At 39.9% G+C, this 18950-nt stretch overlaps 1 long non-coding RNA gene and 2 pseudogenes across 2 annotated transcripts in view; 1 reads left to right on the forward strand and 2 right to left on the reverse strand.

Moving 5' to 3' along the window:
* Positions 1-18950, forward strand: part of LOC145487085 (uncharacterized) — a 179651-nt pseudogene that overhangs the window by 93419 nt on the left and 67282 nt on the right. Inside the window, exons 9-10 of the transcript XR_014049351.1 lie at positions 9680-9742; positions 15414-15476. The product of XR_014049351.1 is annotated as an uncharacterized LOC145487085 (transcript). The remainder of the gene's footprint in view (positions 1-9679; positions 9743-15413; positions 15477-18950) is intronic.
* LOC145487135 (uncharacterized) overlaps positions 1-18950 on the reverse strand; it is a 35466-nt gene that overhangs the window by 8198 nt on the left and 8318 nt on the right. The gene's annotated exons all lie outside the window — the stretch shown is intronic.
* Positions 602-8015, reverse strand: LOC145487112 (uncharacterized; annotated as a pseudogene).

Consider the following 18950-nt stretch of genomic DNA (forward strand, 5'->3'; position numbering starts at 1 on the left):
CCGATATGCAAAATTCCAATGAATGTGGTTGGAGAGAGCCCCCGTAAGAGTAGAGTGCCTTGCTCAAGAACGCAACACAATGTTCCCCGACAAGGGCTCGAGCCCAGACCGCTCGATCCGGAGACGAGCGCACTAACCATTAGGGGCCGCGCCTCCCAAAAGCGTGCCTAAGGTCAGGCAAAAGTGTTCATGTCAATTTAATTGATGACTTTGGCAAGATAACGCAGAATTACAGAACTTAAAAAAGATAGGTGCATTTAAAACAAATCAACTTTAAAAGATACCAAAAAACAATTTGACTTTTAACGAATGCTGTCTCTTCGTAACTTTGCGAATTTGATGCCTGGAGTGAGGTAATTTCTTCCTCCGTTAGTTGGATATTTATTTTGCAAACATACCTCCCTGGTCGTTGTATTTAAGAGCCACTGCCTATAAATAGAGACCAAGCACCGGCACAAGTCGAAAAATCGATTTCGCTCAGTTTTTGCCCATAGATTGGCCCTAGCTAGAAAACAAACGGACCATAGTTAGTTTCTGCTAATTAACAATTATTGGATAAGGTTGAGCATGATAGCGATAATTATCAAGGCCAAAGTTTGTTATCTGCTGAAGCCGAAGGCTGAGGCGATAACACAAACTGAGGCCTTGATAATTATCGCTATCATGCGAAAACTGAATCCAATAATTGTTTTATTATGCATATTCCTGAGCTGCACTTGTAAAGACAAGAGCAAGCACAAAAAAGTGATCAATGTACAGCAGTCAACTTGTAAGCAAACAACTTTATTGTTTATAAGCTTTTATAAGCTGACAACCTTTCGTGCGCTCTAAAGCATCCAGTATAAAGTTTTTCCAAAACCTAAAACAAATGAACTGTTATGGAAAGTCAATATCGTAACTGAGAAAGTTCTTGAAAAGCTCTCGCAGGAAAGAGATTGAAAACATTGAAAATATTTTACAAATTCTTTGAAAAGGTCAAGTTTACTGTATGTTAACATTACAGTTAAAGAAATTGAAATTCTTCGTAATCTCCGAACGAGAGCTGTTTATAATTACTTCTTCTTGTGAGAGGCTAAGAACGGGGGATGACTGGTGTGAATTCATCACCGATAACTCTTCACTAACCTCTCATCTTGTAGTAAGGGTTTCCGACATCTTCTTCTTCGTGCAAATGTCAGTTTTGCTATAGCTCCGGATGCTGGCTTCATTTTTATGTCCGCTTACGGCCATAATATGCCTTGCTTCAAAACCTCACTTGTCAAGGATTGTGACAGCTGTCGCCCTGATTGAATGGCTTGAGTAACACTTGGAAAGTTTTGCTTCTCGCGATATGTTTTTCCATTTTCTCGCCAAGTGTACGCTCTCCGACCACCATGTTGTCGTACCAAACGTCCTCAGGAGTGGAGACGTTTCTCTTGGGGCACTGAAATAAAAACTCGTGTGATAACAGGTTTTTAGGCCGCTTAAGTTGTTATCCTTGTTACAACCATCCAGAGGGAAAAACGCTTGCAGCGACGGAGTTTGTCAGACTCCTAGAGGACTCGGGATCTGTCACAGTAAAACAATCCAACGGGAAACAGAGAATACGCAGTACTTGGGTCCAACAGCAGAGTTTCATCCACTAACGTACTCAGAACGTAACCGTAACCAATACGGGATAGTGGTATCCGGTGTCCCACCACCGGGGTCGTAACCCCAGAACAATTTACAAAACACCTGTATTTATGCTAGACTCTAAACAAGTGATCTAATATTTCGTTTAGTAATCCTAAACTCCTATTGGCTGCCAATGAGCTCATTGTTGTTCTAGGCTATTCCATCATAGGTAGTCAGTTATTCTGCTCGTAAATATTAACTACTTACAACTTCACTACAAGGTGTTACACGATAATACAGATAGACAGGTGATTACCATGGTTATTGGACTTTCTCTTAACTGCTAACTATTGCCTTTTTTATGGTTATGAATATCGGCAAATTCTCCCCTCACACTCGTTTAAGGGATTTAGGTGACTTAGATACAGCTCGAAGGAAACCACAGGACAATTTCGACCGGGCTTTTCATACATCAAACCTCCATCGAAACCTTCGTCATCTTCCCGGCGGTTTTTCGTGAATTCATCCGTTGCTTTGCACACGTAGCGTGCTCCAGTGTTGTCCATGTTGAATGAAAAATCAGTCTTCTTGAGTTGAAGTAGATTTTGCCTTTCTCGGCGACAAAAGTACAGCAATACTTAAAAAAAAACTTTGTTTTGAAGCTTTTCTGGATCATTCAGACCAAAGGCAGTGCTTTCGTACAAATTTTTATGGTCTTCTTCGCATATCGCTGGCTCGTGTTCAACTTTTGTCAGCCCTTGTCGCCTCAGGTCCACACACTTCGCGCCAAATACTTTGTTTGCGTCGCTAAACTCTGAATCATTGATGATGTCAAAACCACGAGTAGCTTTGAAATGCCGATTTAATCCGAATCTGAGGCTGTTCAATGTGCTCTTTGAATAAGAAGTGCCATCCGCTTTCCGAGCTTCTGCATAGAACAGCTTTGGCAGGTTCGCAAGCGTATCTTTCGTTTGAGGTTCATCTGCTTTCTTTTCCTTCAAATACTGATGAAAAACTTTCAGTGCTGACTTTGTGACGCTTTTGCATCTTTATCATCAAGAAGGAGGTTTAAATCTTCTTTTGATTGTGTGGCAAACCTTGATTTCAACGCTGCCATGATAAAACTGATCAAACTGCTGGTTGGTGTGCTAGGTGACGTCACTTCTGCATGCATAAAACCATTGTCTGTAGGTATCACGTCACTTCTACACATGTAAAATCTATTGTCTGTAGGTATGACGTAAGAAAAACAGAGCAAGCAAGAATTAGCTGCGTGCTTATAGCCAATCAAAATCGAGCTAGTGACACCAATGTATAATAATACAGGTTGTTTGGGAAGAAATTTGCGAAAAACGATTTCGCCCCGATTGAGCCCAAAATCGACTTCCGGTTATGCTGAACTTTCTGAATATTTGATCGCATCGCACACCACACAACAGCTACTTGAGAATCTTTCAATGATTTTTATATTCAACTCGGGTCTTCATGGTACGACTGAACGAAAAATAAAATAAATCGAAGTTAGTTTTGAGCCCGAAACAACTCGAACAGACACGCAAAATTTGACAATGAGTTGCAAGCTTATTATAGCACTAAAATATCGCCATATTTTTCTATGGGCTATATTTTTAAATGCCATAAAAACACTTTCTACGGGTTAACTATACACCCACCTGTTTGAAAATCAAAAAATATCTCTGGGCAAATGGTTTTAAGTAGGCCGTCTTGGCCTGTGTTTCTCATAAATTTTTGCCCTAAATTTGCGTTGGAATGTAAACAATGGCGTGACCGCAGAAAGCTATCGAGAACCTGTCTGAGAACATTAGGGTGAAGCAAGATAAATATAATGGAACACTCTTAATTTTAATATTTTCAAAGGCATCGCTTTAGAAATCTCGGTAACGTTAGTTAAAAACAATTAAAAATTTACTTGGAGTTTGGTTTTACTGTTCTGTTGTTTTAAAAGCTGTCGTTCTAAATTTGATCATTTTCATTACAAGGCTACAAGGATAAGTTCTAGAACGTTAAGCGTCATAACAAGTTTTAATATATTGTTAGTTTGAAACCTTACTTGTAAAATATTCAAAATTTGACAATCTGTTGTTGCTCTCTCGTAGTTCGCGGGTCGTTCAATCATTCAAGACAGAATAAAGGCCCATTTTCCAATAACAACATTTTATAACAACAACATTAACACGCCATCTTGAAGGCGTGCTCATTCCATACTTATCCATGATACATTGCGAACATAGTGCGTGACGCGATGTCACGACAAATGTAATGACATTCGTGACAGTTACGTGATCTGATTAAATGCTGCAATACCGTAATTAAATTAGTATTTGCGATTTCGACGGATTCCTTACGCTTAATTTGTACTCAGCTTTTCGACATTTGGTGTCTTTTCTTCTTCTATAAAGAATGAAGAGGTCAATTCAAAATGTAGCTACCTAAAACTAAACAAATCTTAAGTTTTAATTAAAGATAAAAGACATTCAGAGTGTAAGTATCCCTGTAAGTATTCGATTTAAATTGAACAATTACCGTGCAGGTCGGTTTGCTTTTCCACGTTATGCTGTACTGTCTGATAAGTTTAATGTGTCCACGAATTTTCCTTTTCAAACAACTGAAAGGCTCTCTAATATTATGTTTAAGCAAAGAAATTAACAGGTGTTTTTTATCAGTCTTAAATCCATCTTCAAAAAAACTCAGTTGAATTTACTTACAGTGACTTCCTTCCCATTTAAAGGTGAATATAGGCGCGTAATCTTGTGTGTCTCTCTCTATACAATTTTAATCCTGATCCTTGTTCTATATTTGAGACAATTTCTGCGGAATACACTTAACGGATTTCCTCGCTATGTGCTACTCAAGTTGCGGTCGAGAAAGCCTGATTTCGAGTGATTCGCAACGACTGACAGAATTTTTTTTTGTACGTAGTAAAAGGTACTTCAAACTTTGCACGAAATTTCACACCGGAAGAAACAATTTGGAGAACTAAATGCAACTAACATAAAGTAGTTCGAAATAAATCTGTTCTTTACGCGGCGCGTAAGCCGATTAAATGACAAAGTTGCGTAAACAAACCCACTTCCGTATAGTGAAAAACTGTTACCTCAGGCTTGAAAATGCTGCCCGAGGCCGCAGAGCGAGGGCAGCATTTTCAAGACCTCGGTCACAGTTTTTCACTAAACGGACCGACCAGGCGGGCAATAACAATAACAGGTAGTGAAATAAAGAAACAAGGCAGGATGACTTCTCCCATTATCATATCCTTTATTCTGGCGAAGAACGTTGCAAAAAATAAAGCGTGGATATCGATAATAGCCATTGAAATTTTTTTTTCTACTTTATAAAAAGTTAATGAAAAAAAAATTCAATTTCCCAATCCCCATTATCAATTTCCCATTTCCCATTTCCCATTCCCCATTCCCCATTCCCCATTCCCCATTCCCCGTTTTAGTAACATCCTCTTTTTGACGACCAGTTAATTTTGGTTAATTGATTAATTAAATTATATATCTTGAAAGCAGTTTTTCATTGAAACAGTCGCTTTTCCGTGACCGATTTCCGAGAACAAAACAAGATGGATGTTTGCTCTTCGTTTAAGGCTGCGTTTCTTCGGGATTGTATTGATCACGATCAGTGATCTAAATCACTCAGATCACGGTGCATCAAACGAGGAGCCGATGAATCCGTGACCAGAGTGGATTCAACGGAGTCTTTGATGCATCATGATCTGAGTGATATTGGATCACTAATCCTGATCAAGATAATCCCTAAGAAAAAGTCACTAGTTGGCAGACAGTGCTCCTCTGATCGCAAAGACCGAAGGCAGTCAACAGAGAGAGCAAGTGCTTAAAATATAACACACAAGTTCAAGATGCGAAAAGTCAAATGAAACTGATTCATGCGCGTGTTGCGATGTTTAACACTCCACAAAATGTCCATACAATGCCTATTTTTCCATTCACATCGTTCATCCCTTGGTCTTGGCTAGATAGGGCGAACCGAAAGATGTAGGGTTCCTCGAGAGATATCAAGGCACACAAACGTCAGAGGGAAAATGCCCAAAAGCTAAACGGGTCACAAACAAACCTTTCTTCCAATTCATCATGAAAAGAACGGGTTCACGCAGGATCAGAGAGCGTCTCACTAGTGTTAATACTTTTTACCTGTATGCAAACATTTTGACGAGCTTCTGATTGTTCCAAGTATGTGGATTAAACGCACCAGCATTGTTCTAGGTATGTTTGATAAACGTTGCTTCCAAAATGTAACGCGAACCGATAAAATAAGGCAAGTGAGCAGAACTAGTGCAGGCACAACTGGAGTCGGCCCATCAAATCTCTTATCCGAGCATGATCATGATGTAGCCTACGTGTAGCTGTACCCATCCCCCTTTATACTTGGGGGTGGATACGGCTGCACGTAGGCTAAGCACGGTGACCTATCCTTTTATTGCATTTTTGGAACATTCAAAAACGTTTCAAAAAAAAAAAAAATAGTTCGACAACTTTTACTCCTTATGAATCACCTTAGGAGGCAAAAATGTTGTGATTTTTTTCTGAAAAAGGGACCGGCGGAGCTGCACCCAGAGGCTGGTACTTTAATTTAGATCAACCACTGTAATGTATATTTGTCTACCAATATTACGACCTGCAAATTTAAAAGACAGGTAAAAAATGGGATAATACTATGTCTCAAAGTGTCACTACATTGAGCAAACGACTAAAGTAGAAAAAGTAGATTATTTTAACAAACGTGTCCCAATATAATTGAAACTCAAACGCAGTCTCTTTCTCGGCTAAATTCTAGAAGTCCGGCCTGTTGCTGTTGTTCTTTCCAGTTGAGGTTGAACATATTGTGAATGTACAAATTTTCTACAAAGCGTAGAAGTTGTGAAGGAACTGAGATGGCGTCACGCAGTTAGCAGTTTTAATAATTTATCGTATTTCCACTTGAGTTAATTTGTCAATGATCTAATTGCTATAAACGATAGAGAATTGGTTAAATTTACCTCTAAAAGGGCCATTGGTAATCAGCGAAAGTATCAAGTGACTTCTGGAAATGAACAAGCTATGTGAAACATGTGCAATCTACCCCTAACAGCCTGCAGTCACGTTTTTTGTCAGGGATGTTGTGGGTGTTGCAAGGCAAATGAAAAAAATGTATGTTTATACGCACTTACACAAAAAGAAAAAAAAAATCATTATTTTTCCACATACGATGTTTCTGAAGATTTCTTTGAGCAGGTTGTTGGAAACGAATGACTATACCCGCGTCACGCAATAGTTACATTCCAACAGCAGATTTTGGGCAAAATTGATGAAAAACACAGGCCAAGCCGGGCTTCTTAAAACCATTTGCCCAGAGATATTTTTTGATTTTCAAACAGGTGGATGTATAGTTGACCCATAGAAAGTATTTTTAAGGCGTTTTACGTTATAGCCCATAGCAAAATAAGGCGATGGTTCAATCCAATAATTCGCTCTCAACACATTGTAAGATTTTGCGTGTCTGTTTGATCTCGTTTCGGGCTCAAAACTAACGTCGATTTATTTTATTTTTCACCCAGTCATACTACGAAGACCTGAACTGAATATAAAATCCATTGAAAGATTCTCAAGTAGCTGTTGTACGGATCGCGAAGCAATCAAATATTCAGAAAATTTAGCAAAACCGGAAGTAGGTTTTGAGCCTAAATGGGGCGAAATCGTTTTTGGCATATTTCTACCAAAGAAAGCTGTATTAACAGAAACTAACTATGGTCCGTTTCTATTCTCACTAGGACATATATATGGGCAAAATACAAGCGAAATCAATATTTCGACTTGTGCCATTGATAGGCGATTTTGGTCGATTTTTACAGGCATTCACTCTTAAACTCTCTTCTCGTTGTTTGAGAATTTGATAAAACACGTTCTCTCGTTCATACTCTGTGACGAAGGACTTTTCGCTCGGAACTGTATGATTTCGGTTAATGGACACTTGAACTGAAAACTTTGGGAATCTTACTCAGGAGAGCACTGCTTTGCCTGCGGGAACAGAAACTCGTCATGATTTCTTAAAAACAGGAGGATCTACTCCAATGGTCCTCTCTACGGACGTTAAGGAAGAGACATAACTAGGTCCAACAGTAGTTTATTGTGCGCTTGTTAATGTTGAGGATGTAATTATCGATGTAATAAAGAAGAAGAAGAAAAAAAAAACGTTTACAATGTAGCTTGCTTATATGAGGTACTTAGGTACAAAGTACAGGTTACGGTTCTACCCAGGTAAATGCACTCACGCGTGGAAACAAGAGATGCTTAAATTCTTCTCAAAGCTCGTGATTCTAACTTTAAAATTCTGCATACTATCGTGATTTCTTTGTTACACTAAGTGACTGACAACAGGGAGAACCTCGCCTTGAGAGTAGGGTACGTGGAGTGACCCCTTTAAGAATGCAATAATGAATTGATTGAATATTGAACTCGCTAGTCATTTCAAAAATCAATATTAAATTGAAATTTTTTAACATTAAAGACATTAGCCGTATTGTATTAGTGAGTTCAATTTTCCAGTAATCAGTTTATTATTGCATTCTTGAATTGAAGAGTGGGTGGTTCAATATTCAAATAATCAATTCGTTAATGTAATCTTGAGGGATACGCTTCACTTGCTTTGACTGTAAATTTTCAAAAATTTAAAGTGCATGGCTCTGAATCCGTCGCTCTCACTGTGCTTCTCAAACTTAGCAGAAGTCAACTCTTGATTATCAAAATTTAATGACAAAAAATTGGGTCGTCGAAATCGTTTCTGAGTTACGGCTATATTATTATTGAGTTTGAGAAGTTTTTGTCCGTTATAAAACAGCTGGAACGTAAATGAAGGAACTCATAATTTGAGATTGCAAAGTAAACAAGTTTAGTTCGATCAGTTCGAGTTCACCACCAAATCCGAAAAAACTAAAATGCCAGAGAACCGAGTTGCATCGAGAGCAAGATGCAAACACTCAGTTTTCCCTGTGCTGTGTAAACAGAGGGTGGTGAATAAGGGTCTGTAAATCAGCCGATCCGTGCTTTTTTTTCCGCCAAATTTGTCGATCCGCTAGTGTTTTCGTTTAAATCCGGAACCTCATTGTTTGAAAAATTTCTGGGGTGTATTTTCACTTCAACAGTATGTAAGATGTTTGTTTTTAGTTTGTCTTCTTTCCCTGGGTGAGTGGAGTACTCACTTATGTAAGCCTTAAAGGTATGTGCAGCATTAAATAGCATGAGCCTTTCGTTCAAATTTTTAAAGCTTTTGGTCTGGAATAGGGAGTAGTTTGTGCGCATTGGTTAGAATTAGGTATTTGAGATCGGTTTTCTATTGAGTGTGGAAAGTAATCTTGCAATTACTTTGAGGACCGGGTGCATGTCAAAAGTTCGTGAACAATCATTTTTGGCTCGCATTTTTCAAAAGAGAAGGTACGTAAGTGTATTATAACAATGCCTTAGAAGTCTATGACATACGCTAATTTTATAGTTTGAAATCATACTCACATATGAAGTGCTACGTTCCAAGACCGCATGGTTTAGTCATTTTTCATTGCACGGCTTTTAAAAAAACTGAAACTGCCAAGTTTAGGCCATAACGTCTTAAAAGAAGCATTTTCAACAAGTTTTTTCTGTCAAGTATGGAGCGGAAGAAAGCTTGAAAGAAAAATTGCCGCGCGATAGTGTTTATTTTTCTAAAATTGCGAGACTACGAAATAGAGAGGAGATGCCCGTGGTATAGGAATTTAATAAATTCATGCCAACCGAAGCCGGAGCTTAATTGCGAAATCAGGCCTAAATTCATAACTAATGAAAGAATATTGAAGTTCTTAAATGGAAAACGACCTAAGCCTACCTAGGCTGTGTCCTGAGGACAAATATCATATAGCTATTTTATGCATGTATTTTTACTTTCTTCATTTAGTTACAATAGTGCTCTTTTCATTTCGCATTCTACACTTTATTATCCTACTGATTCGCGGTAATTCGCTGGGTGGACAAGTTAATACTAGTGCAGTGACATTAATTCTTCTATTAACTTATGGTTTTGAATTTCTCACTAGAACTTAAGGCTGTTGAGTCTAAGTGCAAGGACGTAGAAAACCGTTTGAAGAAAAAACAGGAAGGTGAGGCTTTAATTATTTGTATAAAATCGTTCTTGCAAGCATAACTATGCTTGTGGCCAACATGCCTTGTGCTGCTGTGTTCTGTTTGTAGACATTTGTGAGGTATGTGTGGGAAGAAATAAGGCTTAAGGTCAAATTAAATTAATGGAGCATAATAATAATAAAAACATATTCGTTAGTTCCATACGGAAGTTATTGGCCAATCTATTGACACGGGTGTTAAGCATAGGACATTCGATAAATGTTCTTAACCCAAGCTTAAACTAAGGAGATCAAAGAACTCGTTGAGCCAATTCCTAAATGGAGCAGCTGAATGAAACCATGGTTAATTTTCCGTGCTGCAGAGAAAAGAAAGGAGCTGCTCGTAGTATTTCACATTTACTCATCTCAGGCTCAGTGAACATTGGTGAATATTCACCAAGAAGCAGTTGAGGTGAATATTCACCATTGTTCGATCAATGAGCCTGAGGCGAATAATTGTTTTAGTATAATCTTCATAAGTGAATGTCAAGGACTACTAAATAGCGGACTAAGACATAAAAACACAGACTGAATTGTTCGTTTGGATTCATGTATGCAGCCGTAGTTTTAATAATAAGCTTACATGTAAGCTTACATCGATTGTTTGTCAGTTTACTCATCGAGTTCGGCAGTAAAAGAAACAAGCAAAACACTACGAAAAATAAATTCATCCGGTGCTTTTGTTTTACGGTTATTGACTTCATTCTCAGTTGTCATCATTGTCTAAAAATGAGTAGCTTTAGTTTGAAAAAAAAAAAAAAATGAATTTCGGTCAATTGATCTGACGTTCTGACGATCAACGTAAGCACTTCGTTAACGATTCTTAAGGTGGCTAAAAAACAGATGGCTGTAGCTTGCACTTCAGTGCGAGGCATCACGCGATCACCCGAGGGCTCACGAGATAGGGCGCGAGGTTTAAAGTTTACAAAAATCAAAACAAACATGGTGGCGCGAGGCCTACTTCGTAAAACTTTGTTTCCGCCAGGTTTAGTAAGCTGTTTGCATTATCAGTTATTGTTAACTTCGAAAAAAATCCATCCTGCAGGCAATTTCAAAGGAAAACTTCCCTTTAGATCACTGTGCTGGAACTTAAACGAAAATTGTGACGTTGATGTTGCGATCGATCGCGCCGGTTATCAATTTAAAAAACAGCCGGAAAAATACTACTCTTCAGGTATTCTTCGTTCTTTATACTTGGCTAGTCTCAACTCCGGGTATTTATGGTACTCTTCTTTTACCGCTTATGCTGCTAACGACAACAGCGAAAAAGAAAATATTATATTCGCGGACTATTCGCGTTCATTCGTTTGGAATTGCGGGCTTTACTGATCAGCGGACAGCCCTCACGCTTCTTCACGCTTCAGAAGCGATCTTGCAAAGTCGAGATTTTAATTCGCGCGTGGAACGCGCGCTAAATTACCTTAGCCACGAAGCTAATATCTCAAAAACTGATCAGGTGACCCTACTTTTTTAATGCATAAAAACATTCAACAGCAGAAGCGGAATGCGTGTGCGAAATTGTAAAATAAACTGTGATGTGGAGTGGAATTTCTACAACTTGGAAATTTCCATTTTTCTTAATTTAAGAAATATCCACCCCGCAGAATATTTTATAATTTTGTCTGTTTCTTCCTCTGTGCGTAACAAAAAATTTTTATAAAGAAAATATAGGGTCACCAGCTAAGTTTTTAAGATAGATGCAATTGATGGTAAAAAGTGGGTCAAGTTTGTTTCTATGCAACAGGACAGTGCAACCTTAATTTATGACTGAAACACAATGAAAAGCGCAGTGGAGAGTTACCTTTGAAAAATAGCACGGCCATTCAAAACAGTTCCAAGCCTGAAAAATCGCACCTAGTTCTAGCTCTACCTAGTTCTTGTTCTAAAGAAGCAGAAAACTGTTTTGAGCCTCCTTAAATGCCTTGAATACGAGTCCTTGAAAAGAGTTTTGTCCAAGGGTGACAGCAGTCATTTTGAAAATTCTCCATCCTTTCAAATTACTGGTTTTGGAGTGATGTTTTCCGAATAAATGAAAATTTCATGAACAAACTGTCCGCCTCTGCTGTTGACAGCGAAACGTAAGCCTGTGTCTTGCTCAGCCAGCTCACTGCTCCTCTAGCCAATGAAAACGGGTTTCCTGAAGTGGAATGACGTTCATCCACATCACCCGCCCAATCTACATCTGAGTAACCCGTCAGGTTTCCATCAGCACACTTCTTGAAACTCAAACCAAGAGATACAGTTCCTTTCAGATATCTGAGAATCCGTTTTGCTGCCGTTAAATGATTTCGGGTAGGATTTGCACAGAACTTCGATACAACTCCCAGTGCTAGGGCAATGTCCGGACGAGTTGCGATTGCAGCATGAAGTAGGCTCCCAGCGATGGACTGATACGAGATCGCATCGACAGGTCTGCTAATACCATCGTCCTTCAAATCAGCAGGTGTTGACACCGGTTTTGCTTCTATTTGCCCAAACTTCCTAAGATTTTTTGGATGTACTTCCCTTGACGAGGGACACTTTTTTGTTTTACTTATCCTGAACGATGCAAACTCCCACTTAGTAATGTAGCCGAGTTTCCCCACATCCTTTATCTTAAACTGCAACTTTAAGATGTCTCTAAGTCTTTCCATCTCTGAAATGTTTTTCCCTAGTATTATCAAATCATCAACGTAAACTGCGATGATTGTTAACATATGCTTCTTTCCGATGAATACACAGGGATCTGCCGAGATCTGCTAAGGCTGGAGTGAAGCTAATCTTCTGAGCACATTCCCGAAAAGCTTTATTCCAACATCTGGACGACTGCTTTAATCTACATAGAGTGACTTCTCTAGCTTGCGCACAAAATGTTCTTCCCCGGGATACACATATCCTACCGGTTGCTGCATGTTAATTTCTTTCATCAAGTTTGCCATTAAGGAAAGCTGACTCCACGTCTATCTGATGAATCAGCAAATCATTCTGGACTGCAAAAGCGAGCAAAAGACGTATTGAAAAGAAACGAACTACAGGCGAAAAAGTTTCGTCATAGTCAATGCCATATTTCCGGGCGTAACCCTTGGCCAGTAGGCGTGCTTTAAAACGTTCCACAGTATCGTCCGTAGTATGTTTAAGTTTAAACACCCATTTGCATCCTATAGCTTTCCGACCGGGGGTAATTCAATCAACTTCTGCGTCTTGATTTCAATCATAGAATCACGCCCTGAATCTGTGGCGACTTTCCACTCTGCAGCATGATCACTTGATTTTGCTTCTTGTTTGGTTGAGGGTTCATATATCTCACATAGATGATAGCCAACATGATGCGCGCGGTGGGTCGCAGTGTCGGCATATTCGTCGTAGCCATATCTGACAGGTGCTTTTCGTGTTCTTCCAGATTTTCGGGGTTGTTGTGGCGTGTCTTCCTCTTCCTTCTCTGATTTCTTCGTTTCTACTACTTCTTCTTCATTTTTGTGGTGGTGACAGCATTCTGCTTCCCGTTCTCGGTCTGCTCTGTGGTCATGGTTTGCTTCTGGCCGAAATCGTTCTCATTAAACTCAGCATTTCTCCGGATATACAGCTTTCAGTTCGTATTATCAAAAAGACGATATCCCTTTGATGTTATGCCGTAGCCCACGAAACGCATGTTTTTTGACTTCTTGTCTAGCTTTCGCCGTTCACCGTCTGGCACGTTGGCGCAGGCATTACATCCAAACACTGGTAAGTGGCTCACATCGGGTTTCTTCTCATCACAACGCTCGTAAGGAGTTTCATTTTGGTTTAGCGCCGTCGTGGGATGGCGGTTTCGCGATAATCCGGCATGTGCGATTATCGATTTTTTGAGGCGTAACTCGTGCACATGTCCGAGATGTTGATGTCATAGGTCGCTACAACGAGATGACGCAATTGAGGCATACTCAGTAGAGACAACTTGAAAATCTAGTAGATGATGTTTATCAGCCAGTGACCCCAGTCCATGAAGTTTTCCATTTCCATCCCAGATATAACAACGATTAGGGCCAAATTCGACAGCGTTGCCCTTAACAACCGCAGCTTGTACAGAAAACAGATTGCAAGTGAGTTTAAACACGTATAGCACATTATACAAGGCAGCTCTCTTGGTCTTAGTTCCTGGAAACAGCATATACATTTGTATGCATCCAGATCCCAATGCTTTCACAACACGACTGTCTCCTAGTCCACCGTTTTCAGACTCAACCAGCTCGTGGCAGTTCAAGAAAAGGTGATTTTCTGTCGTCTTATAACTTGATGCACCCGAGTCGATCAGTTATGGATAACATTTTTTATCCGGAAACTTAACGCTCCCAACGGACGCCATAAACACTGCAGCACAAACATCTTCACCATCGATATCACAATTTCCTTATCGGCTCTCTTCATTCTCAGCTTTCGTTGCATTGTGCCATTCACGTTTTCTGGGACAATGACGGAGAATATGACCGACATCACTACATCCAAAACATATAGACGGATAGCGTGGCGAATCGCTTGGGCAGTAACGACGAATATGAGCCACATTACCGCATCCAAAACATGGCCGATCGCGTAACGTATTTCTCCGAAAGGTCCCCGTCAGTGCTGAATCAGCTCCACTCAACTGAGCGGATAGCTCAGATTGCTTTATTTCCTCGTGCATGAGTACTTGCTGAACATTATCCAGGCGATTACCATCCGCTCTAGCTCCGATAGCGGTGACAAGGGCCGCGAAACTTCTTGGCAAACTTCCTAACAAAGTCACAACTTGATCATCTTCGCAAAGAGGTGCCCTAATTGCCGCAAGTTTGTAGGTAATATCTTTCATGAGCTTTAAATGTTGATCCACCGATGTGCCTTCTTTCATCTCGGAGTGAGAAAACTGCTTTTCAAAAACAGTTTGTTCGCGAAAGTCTTTCGCTCGAAATGTTTTTTCAACGCATTCCATGCTTGCTTGAGCTCATCCCATGAGGTGATTAAGTAAAGCTAAGCACTTTCAATCACAATTAAATGTTGCATATCTGAAATTTCCAAGTGTTCCAATTACTCCCGTCAAGTTTCTCAATCAACCACTTCTCTTGCATGTCTCATCTACACAACAGACTAAAAATAGGACTCGTCAAAAGTCCAAAGTCCTGCTCGTAAATCCAAAATGCACAGCTGTTGTTCAACTGAAGCATGACTCAACTTAACCAGACAGCATCGTCCTGGGCCCATGAGCTAATGTTTTTTTTTTAAACAAAGTTAAACAGTTTAAACAACTATTAATCAAACTCCGACGGTTACATTCGTATAATGTAAAGAAATTACAGAAGAAGCTTTATACGTAAATTTACAGGGAAAAAAGCACAATTGTTTCGATAATAAAAGAAACTCACTACCACCAATGGGTAGCCTAGTTAACTATTCCTGTGAAGAACTGTGCATTTATTAAAGTCCATATGGCAACGATGTAAGCCTACATAGGCTGCGGCCTGAGGACAAATATCATATCGTTATTTAACGCATGCCTTTTTACGGTCCTCATTATTTTATTCCATTAGTGCTCTGTTTACTTCGCATGCACTCTACACTTTATCTCACAGATGCGCGGCAATTCGCTGGGTGGACAAGCTGGTACTAGTGCGGTGACACTATTTCGTTTATTAACTTATGGATTTGGATTTCTCACTAGAACTTGAGGCTGTCGAGTCTAAGTGCAAGGACGAAGAAAACCATTTGAAGGAAAAAAAGGAGGGTGAGGCTAGAATTATTTATATAAAATCGTTCTTGCAAGCATAACGATGCATGTGACTAACATGCCTCGTACTGCAGTGTTCTGTTTGTAGACGTTTGTGAGGTATGTGTGGGAAGAAATAAAGCTTAAGGTCAAACTTGATCGACCATAATAAAAACATATTTATTAATTTGTTAGGCAAGTTATTGGCCAATCTTTTGACACGGGTATTATGCATAGGTAGTACTTCGATAACATCGAATGAAGTGATTAATTTACGTTTTTGTTTAATACTTTCGTGGTACTGGTCCACCACAATTTAGTAAAAATGGCAAGCCGCATCAAGAGTGTCCTGACGCTTGAGAGTAATAAGTGCTTGTGAAGCCGATGACATCGCAGTGTTTATTAATAGCAGTAGCATAGGTACGTTTCTGTTTGTAGTCATCAGTGACTGACTGGTTTAGTGGATGACGTGAATTAAAGTCTAGTGGATTGCCGATCTCTCAAACCTTTCGATAACTTGAACCAAAATTCATTTTTGATGGAGTATTTTTTTCAGTGTTATTTTATCCCCGTTATCTCGGCGAAACCAACGAACAAATTTTCATTTTCCCTCGAGGTTTTGAGCGGTTCGAGAAAAGGGAATCCCTCTGTTGTAATATTTAAAACACGGGTCTGGCGGCAGTGTTTCATGGCATTTCTAAACACCGAGAGGGATGTTGCATATTAACACGACCCACAGCGAGGTACTTTTGACGAAATTCTATAGATGCTTACATACTAGATGTAACATCGTCTCGAGTGTTTGATAAATCTCCTTAATCAAAACTAAAAATAAGGAGATCAAAGAACTCTTTGAGCCAACTCCTAAAAGCAGCACGTGAATGAAACCATGGTTAATGTTCCATGCTGCGGAGAACTGTGCCTTTGATCGCTATACTTTGTCTAGAGAGAATGAAAAGTAATAGAGTTAATCCCAAGTATACTCAAGTTAAGCTAGACCAAGTTATTTTTTTAGATCACGGCTGGTTATGGAAATCCCAGGAGAGTCTAGAAATTACTAACTTTGTGACGGAGATTTTGCTGACGTGGACAGCCCAAGCGGACTTACTAGCATTTTCATACTCCACGGAAACATCCCGATAGTTCTCTAATCCTTAATCAGGTCTTGAATTTTAGTATGAACAACATCTTTACGTTTTCCCTGAAGGAATTGTGCAGTAATACTGTTGCATTGGAAACCCTTCAACCGGGTAAAGTCAAATAAGCGTGCCTAGGTAAAGTCTGCATAAAAGCCAAGTGGCCTATCAGGTCGGAGCTTATTCCAGTTTTTGCAGCCGGAAGTGAAGCGACTATGAGCGTTTCTACTTCGCGCTTAATGAGATGCCTGTCCAATCGCAAGGTCACCCATCAGCATGGGTGGAGAGAAGCACTTTGAGAGTAAAGTTTCTTGCCCAAGAACACAGCACAATGTCTCCGGCCAGGGCTCGAGCCCAGACCGCTCGATCCGGAGGCAAGCGCACTAAAAAGCGCCTCCCAAAAGCGTGCCTAAGGCCAGGTAAAAATGTTCATGTCAATTTAATTGATGACTTTGGCAAGATAAAGCAGAATTACAGAAATTAAAAAAAGATATTCAACTTAATGAAATGAAGATGTGATCATCGCGGTTGTGATTGCAATTTAGGAAATGCAAATTTTAGCCGGAAAAAAAATGTGGCAGTCACAAAAGTCTTAGTTTTCCTAACTGGAGCGGCTGATACAACCATATGGAGACTTCCAGCGAGCTTTTTAGGTGCCATATTGTAAAATATGGATTGGATTGGATTGGATTGGATTGGATTTGCAACACATGGATTTGCAAAACAAGTAATAGAGAACACAATTCACCGGTGAATTAAAACTGTGCAATATCCTTGAAATAAAACTTGTTGAGCTGAGCTAAATCCCACCCAATTTCATTGCTTATAAGCCAATCAGATGCCAGGAGACTTAGGTCCAGGATAAAACCGTCGGGAAACATAATAAATTCGATGCACAATACTAAATTCGACATTTTCTGGGTCAGTCCATTGACACCTTCCGTAAAATTTGTGTTTCAGTCATTCTGCTACCATTCGTGTAGCTGTAGATGTATGACTGCACGCAAGGTTAATAGTCGGCTAATAGTCTTATTATTGATTGATTATTGAAATACCTGTAGTTGATACGAAAACGAAAATGTACTTTATCCATGGAGTCGGAACACAATAAAAAAGGATGCCCGCCCTGGCCTAGCCCTTGGCTCTAAACCTAGGAGGGGCTCCGTCAAGGCCGGCCTGGGGACATGGCCCAGGCACTGGCTTATCTGCTGGTGGTTTGCTGGCAGCCAGCCGTCAAAAGCGGGGGTTGGGGGGGGGGGGGCAGGATGTCTTTTACTGTCACCTTTACTTAGCTAGACTTGGGTTTTCAGTGCCAAATAACGTTGATATGGACTTTGTGGCTGAGCACTGCTCAGTTGTTGAATACTAATTACCTGAGGCTCCTGTGTTGACCTGGGACCTTGCTGGAGAGGCACATCGTGACAGGCCAATATCCCTTCCAGGAGTGGTCAAGGCACTTGTGGCCGCTGGAGCTGTATTTGAGATCTTTGCGAGCATGTTTTTGCGAATACGATCAGATAAACTTGTACACGTAATAATTTATGATGTATCATGCTAAATGAACCTTTAGCATGCCCGAAACGCGTTCAACAAAAACAATTGACTATCTCACATTATAGGAAAACGTTTCGCCTCCCATTTTAACATCCTCCTAAAGAGAAAAGTGATATATTAACTGGTATCAACAGAAAGGACATATAAATCTCTTTTTAGAGTCTCTCTTTAGAGACAAACCAACCCGCCAAATATCAAAGCCAAAACACGAGTACTCCATCACGAAGGCCTAAGGCAACAGACAAAATCTCAGAAACCCAGAGATATATCTGTGGCCTTTAACACTGTTCAGAATTCCATTTTCCCTCTCAAAATTACGCTTGGATTACGAATAGTTTCATTCACTTCTCGAATTCTCGAAAACAACACGTGTACTGCACATCCGTTTATTTGAAATCTGCTAACTAAACAAAATCAAACTTTCCGCTTCCAAGCTTGTCTTCAATATGTACCAAGTTCCATGAGAACTCTTAAAACTTTAAAGGGCGTCTTCGCTTTTACAAGTCCAGTCCCTCGTTAAGCAAATCCAATCCAATCCAGTCCAATCCAATCCAATCCAATCCAATCTAATCCAATCCAATCCAATCCTTATTTTACAATATGGCGCATGAAAAGCTCGTGGAAGTCTCGATATGGTTACATTAGCCGCTCCAGTTAGGAAAACTAAGACTTTTTTCCCTTCTTGGCTCACGTCGAAGGTCTCGCTGCTCGCCGTAATGGACAGAACTGAGCGACGAAAAGGCACAAAATTTACTCAACGTTCCCAAACGTCGCGAAAGTCCGCGAAGAGAGAGCGTGACTT

The sequence above is a fragment of the Orbicella franksi genome, chromosome 5 (genome assembly GCF_964199315.1).
Source record: "Orbicella franksi chromosome 5, jaOrbFran1.1, whole genome shotgun sequence".
Lineage (NCBI taxonomy): Eukaryota > Metazoa > Cnidaria > Anthozoa > Scleractinia > Merulinidae > Orbicella > Orbicella franksi.